A 6,806-nucleotide genomic window follows, 5' to 3' on the forward strand; every position below is an offset into this window, starting at 1 on the left:
ACTGAGCTCGCATACTGAACACACGTCACCTTGGTGCCAGTTCCCCACCACACTGCCGACAGCTCGTGCGGCGGAGGAGATTGCCTCACGCTTCGCTTTCCCCCCAGGGCATTAATACCGCCGTGTGAGCCGCATCGCTGCTCTTCTGAGCTCCCCTGTGCTTGGCCCCGTCCCTCTCGGCACTCCTTCGTCCTTGATCTTTGTGTAAGGAGTAGGGTTTACGGCGGTGTCGGCCATTTGTTCCCTTTATATTATCCGTCTTCCTCTCCCGCCTCCCTTGCCTTTTTCGTGCCTCTCGCACCTGCTCTTCAACATCCATTCGCACCTGTAGATTATGCAAGCCGTTGCCAAACTTTGCAACAAAAGTATTAGTAAAAGTGAGATGTTATTACCCATTTGTATTTTATGCTGGCCATTACCAGACTTTTCCGTCTCGCTTACGGCAGAGGGAACCGCGAGATGTGAGGCGAATTCTCTTTTCTGAGTGGCGAGCATTGATATTTTATCGACTCGTGGCGGACGTTCTCCTTGTGGAAATTGTAGAGAAGTTGATTTTTAAAAATGTTAAGGAAACAACGTATATTTCTCTCTCTGTCGAAAATAAATGTTTATGTATTTCATTTATTCTTCCGCTTACTCGTTTGTTTCTGTATGCTCTGAATATTTATTTATACTTTCTTTTTCCAGGTAAGTGGCTTCTCATCTGAGGGTGGCAAAGACTTCTTACAATGCGAGGACGGGTCGTGCAGACTTCTTAGCCTGGAAGTAAGTCCCTTTGAAGAACTGTGGGAAGTATGCCGGATTTTTCTAAGAAATTATATTTCCAACATGCTTTGGATTGTGCTGGTGTTTGTGTGCCGCGCGCCCGTCGGTGGATGCGAGTTCTTGGAATTCGTTGCAGAAGGAAAGCACGGAAGCTGCAGGTAAACGGGTTGGCCGAGCGCGTCGCTTCCTTCGCCCTGAATGTTGTCCGGGCAACTGGAGCGGTGTCGCTTTGTCGAGCGTTCGGCCGGTGTCGCCTCCCTCCTCCTCCCTTCTTCTCCCTCCTCCTCCCGTGCCTGTTCGTCAAGATATTGTAACAAGATATTGTACGCAATAAGGGTTTATTTTTCGTAAATGTTTTTTTCACCCCGAAATCCATATAAAAAGGGGAAAAGAATCGATTTGATGTCGAGGAGTCGTGTTTACCGCCCCTCTTCTTTGCCATTTTCTCGGCACTAGGGAGGAGGCAGAGAGAAGAGAAGAAAAAAGTAAAGAAAAGAGGAGAGGAGAGGAGAGGAGAGGAGAGGAGAGGAGAGAAAGGCAGAGAAAGGCAGAGAAAGGCAGAGAAAGGAAGAGAAGAGGAGAGAAAGGAAGAGAAGAGAGGAGAAGAGGAGAGAAGAGGAGAGAAGAGGAGAGAAGAGGAGAGAAGAGGAGAGAAGAGGAGAGAAGAGGAGAGCGTAGAGGAGAAGAGAGAAGCGTAGAGAGGAGAAGAGAAAAGAGAGAAGAGCGTAGAGAAGAGAAGAGAAAAGAGAGAAGAGCGTAGAGAGGAGAGAGAAGAGAGGAGAGGAGAGGCGCGGAGGGGGAGGGGAAAGCAGAAGACAAGAGGAAGAGAGAAAAGCGGAAAGGATAGGAAAAAAGAGAAGATATAATAAAGGAGAAAAGCAGAGAAGGGAAGAGGGTGAGGATGAGTAAGAAAGGGGGGGGGGGGTGAGGAGAGGGTCGGGGGAGAGGGGGAGGAGGACGAGCAGCACTGCCACGCCTGCCTGCCTTGTTGGCACTCCCGGCAGCGGATTCATTGTTATCCAGTTTGATCTTCATTTATTTGGTTTTACCCTTGATTATGGAGGCTTTTCTGCGTGTGGAATTATGGCTGTAGTGAACCAGGGCTCTGTTTGATGTTTTTATTGGGTACAGGATTAAGGTGATGTGGTTGTTGGGGCATTAATCGCTCTCTTTCTCCCTCTCTCCCTTTCTCCCTCTCTCCCTTTCTTTCTCTCTGTCTCCTCCCTCTCTCTCCTCTGTCTGTCTCCTCTCCCTCTCTGTCTCTGTCTCCTCTCTCTCTTTTTCTCTTTCTCTCTCTTTTTCTCTTTCTCTTTTTCTCTCTCCGTCTCTCTTTCTCTCTCTTTTTGTCTCTTTCTCTCTCTTTTTGTCTCTCTTTCTCTCTCTTTTTCTCTTTCTCTCTTTTTTCTCTTTCTCTCTTTTTTTCTCTTTCTCCTCTCTCTTCTCTCTCTCTTTCTTCTCTCTCTCTCTCTCTCTCTCTCTCTCTCTCTCTCTCTCTCTCTCTTTTTATTTCTTGCTCTCTCTCTCTCTCTCCCTCTCTCTCTCTCTCTCTTTTCTCTCTCTCTCTCTCCACTCTCTCTCTCTCTCTCCTCTCCTCTCCTCTCTCTCCTCTCCTCTCTCTCTCTCCTCTCTTCTCTCTCTCTCTCTCTCCTCTCCTCTCTCTCTCTCTCTCTCTCTCTCTCTCTCTCTCTCCTCTCTCTCTCTCTCTCTCTCTCTCTCTCTCTCTCTCTCTCTGCTGATAAGTAAATTGCAATATATATGGAAGTATTTTTTTCAGACAAATGAAGCTTACGATGGGCGTGCGGTTTAGGTAGGGACGAGGGAGGGGGGGGGGTGTCCGCAGGCGAAGGGAGTGCCGGCCTCCAACACTGCCATTACCATAAATACTTGTGACGGCTGACTGACGCACCCTGACCCCTCTGTCGCTTTCCCTCTATTTTGTCGTTCGTTTTTTTTCCTATTGATTTTTTTTTTATTAATTTCCTTAATCAGTTTTGCCTGTTTCTCTCTCTATCCGTTGAGTGTCTCAACCTCACCCCTCCCTCTCTCCCTTCTTTCTTAAATCTCTACCCCTCTCTACCCCCTTTTGTTTTCTCTCTGTTTTTGCTCCTTTCCTCCCTCTCTTCCACGTTATCGCAATTGACTGAACGTGATGATAGTGTGCGATACGCACGTTGCTATAATGCAGAGAATGATGCAATCTTGTTATCAAATAACGTTTGGCCGGCGGAGGCATGCTAAGCCACGCGTTCGTCACATTCCTCTGAGCGAGCAGCCACCTCGTCTCACGGTCCACGTGCTAGGCTAAGGGTCTCCGTTGTTTACGTCGCCTTAAAATAAATACATTCAAGGCTCAAGCTGTGAGTGCAACGATAATAGCAGACCGGGGATGGACGAGGAGGATGTGGTGGGTAATGCATAACTCTTATAGGAATGATGATGCTGTTTAAATTTTGGAACCGAAATTTTGCCACAACGAGAAGAAAATGGATGGTCTTCGGTGCGAGGGGGGACTGAAAAAGTGGTGCCGTTAGGTGTATATTCATTTTCCTAAGCTACAGGCTTTGCACTTTTCGCATTGCTAATTTAACAAAGTAGATTAAGTTTTCTCCATTTTATGCAAATATTCTATTGGATTCGCATTCAGCATTTATTAGATTATAGGATTTATTCAGTCGCGTAAATGTGCATTTTTTCGTCCGTAGATTTAGGTTCCATGCTTTATTCGCTTGGTTTATTCCCAGCTCCGTCTCTGCAGTTGATGGCGCGTCGGCTGTCATGGCACTAACTGCGCACGTGGGCTGGTGCGTGTGTGGTGATGGCAGAGGGAGGGCACTGATGTGATTACAGGAATGAGAAGATCGTTGACGGAACATAATATAGTAACGTTGTGAAGAATTCCAGGGATCCAGAGAGGCGGCACAGTGTTGGCAAAGGCTTGGGGCCGAATGACAAGAGAGGGCCGTGGAGGTTCTGCGGGAGTAGTGACCACGGGGTAGACGACCCTTGCTGTCTCAGAGGGTTTTACTGCTCTCCCGACATTTGGCTCGAGAAGGTCGGCCCCCGAGGTCGTCTTGGAAGTTACCTCGGCACCGAGGAAGGTTAAAAGGGTCGTGCTCTAACCAGCCTGGAGGAGGTCACGATCCCTCGCTCTCAGGCTTCGCTCGCCCCTCGCGATGGCTGTGGGAAAACAATAATAATAATGATGATTATGGCCAAGCATAAAGGAAAAATAAAGTAGTAATGTGCATTTGCTTTGCATGTACATGTATTGGCCAGCTGTTAAAACTTTTCTAGGAAAAAGTGGATGTTAGACTCTCCGACGCTAATTTTAAGACCGTTTAAAGGTCCTTTGTTGGCAAACTGCAGATCTCTTTGTGATATTTAAAGCCCGATGAACACTGCGCCGCCCGTTAATGGCATTCTCACGGACGTAATTAAGTGCCATTCAGGAATCTGACACCGAGAAGATTACCTACAGGTGAAGGCGCACCCAGAGCGCAGAGATTGTTGACTGAGAGAGGAGGCAGGCAGGCAGGCGGGCAAACAAGCAAGCAGGCGGGCAAGCAGGCAGGCAGGCGGGCAAGCAGGCAGGCGGGCAGGCAAGCAGGAGGGCAAGCAGGCAGGCAGACAAGCAGGCAAGCAGGAGGGCAAGCAGGCAGGCAGACAAGCAGGCAAGCGGGCAGGCAGGCAAGCAGGCAGGCAGGCAGACAGGCAGGCAGGCAGGCAGGCAGGCAGGCAGGCAGGCAGAGAAGGGGGAGATGGGAGTGGTAGGTTCTGAGACCCGAAAGGGGCGCATGTGAGACGAAAGTCCTCAGAAACCCTTCCCTCCTCTTCGATCTGATAGAGGATGCTAACTACCTACTCTTGTACGCCCACCTGAGCGCCCACGACTCGTATCGGGCGCACAGGTAAGGCGCAGCTAGCTAGGCAGTCGATGAACTTCGGTGGTGTAAGGGAAAGCGCGCCCTACTTTTCCCGAACGGTGTTTTGCGGCTCAGGGATATGCTACTCCCGCCCACGACAGTCAGTTTAGCCAAGGGCGGGAGTGTGGCATTTAAATGACTCAGCCTTCATTATTACCTTAATGACGCCTAAGTGTGTATTGCAATAGCGTGGGAGGGGGCGATGTTGCCTCGCGCAGGATCCCACTTGCACAGCGACGTACATTCTATTTTTTTTTTTTTTTTTAGGAAACATATGAAGCAGATTAAAATGATAACGATAAATAAAACTTGACTGCAGGGAGTCTTATAGCAGCGAGGAGCGTGAAAAGATTCCAGTGTTATTCAGAATGAGCATGATGCGTAGGAGGAACAAATGTTGCTCGGCGGAAGGAGTGTTGCGGGGCGAGCGAGCGCAGGAAGGAAACGGAAGAGCGACCGGCAGAGAGCGAGCGATCACTGCGCAACACTTTCGGCTCCGATTAATTGCTCCGGCTGGGCTGGAAGAGGCTCAACTGCCGTCATTGGCGACGAATTAGTCGACCGCTCCATGATCATTTAAGTAATAAGCACGCCGCTATTTTCATCGTCACCACCCTCTTCCCACTTTATCACTATCATCACCACCATCATCATCATCATCATCATCATCATCATCATCATCATCATCATCATCATCATTATCATCATCATCATCATCATCATCACCATCATCATCACCATTATCATCACCATCGCCATCACTACCATCGCCGCCATTATCATCACCATCACCATCATCATCACCATTATCATCACCATCACCATCATCATCACCATTATCATCACCATCGCCATCATCATCATTGTAAGTTTGTCGTCAGTTTGACCATCATCCCCCTCATCGCCATCACTCTGGTCACCGTCGGATGGCCTCGTTAACCAAGCGGCGGCCGGATTGTGGAAGCCTTCATGAACCCGAGGATAGTCCTCATTCGGCGCGGCCAGGCGGGGGTCCGCCCATCTGGCCGACCTACTCCGCCCATGGACTCACTGCCCACACTTCCATAACCGGTACTTCCACTAGCTCTTCCTCTCCTCCCTTTCTCACTCTCCCCCAACTCCAAGGAAACCGTTTCATTATATTTTCCTAAAGTAAATAATATCGGTTCTCTCTCTCTCTCTCTCTCTCTCTCTCTCTCTCTCTCTCTCTCTCTCTCTCTCTCTCTCTCTCTCTCTCTCTCTCTCTCTCTCTCTCTCTCTCTCTCTCTCTCTAAATCTCTAAATCTCTGCCCTCCTCCCTTTCTCCCTGCCCCGCTCGCTCTTTTTCTCTCCTCTTTCTCTTTCGCTTTACTAACAAGTCTCGCCCTTGTCTTTCCATAGTACCCTCATACCTTTATTTTCCTCAGTCCATCCCACTCCTCCTGTTGCTCTTCCCCTAAACACTCCTGTCTTCTCTCTCGCCTTTCGTCCATCCCCTTCTTTCCGTCGACTCTTCCCACCCATTATTGTTCCTTCCTTTCCTCTCCCGCTTCCCCTCGCCAGCAACCCTGCCGGCCTCCCTTTCCACCGGTCCCCTTGTCATCTCCCGGAACGTGGTGCCGGCGTAAGGTGGCTCCAATATTAGATGGGGAAATGTACACTGTATTGATGTTTGATGCCCCCACCGCCCGCGCGAACGTTGCCAACACAAAATATTGCGCGGTAGAGCTTTAAGTTATTGATTCTGGCGGGATGCAGTTATCACTATGTGTCAAATTTTGTTTGTTTTCTATTTTGTACTCGTTTGCTTAACTCGCTCCCCCCTTCCTCTTCCTTCTCCCCTACCCTTCCACCACTTGCTACGTTCCTTCGCTGATGAGTGCTTTTTCGTGTGCGTCTGGGATGAGAACGAGGGGTGAACGTCCAGGCCGAGGCTTGATTACGTATTGGCGTATTCACTTCAGGAGTGTTGTTGTTGTTGTTGTTGTTGTTGTTGTTGTTGTTGTTGTTGTTGTTGTTGTTGTTGTTGTTTGTGTGTGCGTGGGGGAAGAGAGAGGGAAAAAGAGAGAGAAAGAGAGAGCGAGAGTGATTATGTGTGATTGTGTGTTTGTATGCATGTATGCGTTTGTGTAAAAGCGT

The sequence above is a fragment of the Penaeus monodon genome, chromosome 10 (genome assembly GCF_015228065.2).
Source record: "Penaeus monodon isolate SGIC_2016 chromosome 10, NSTDA_Pmon_1, whole genome shotgun sequence".
NCBI classification, from domain to species: Eukaryota; Metazoa; Arthropoda; class Malacostraca; order Decapoda; family Penaeidae; genus Penaeus; species Penaeus monodon.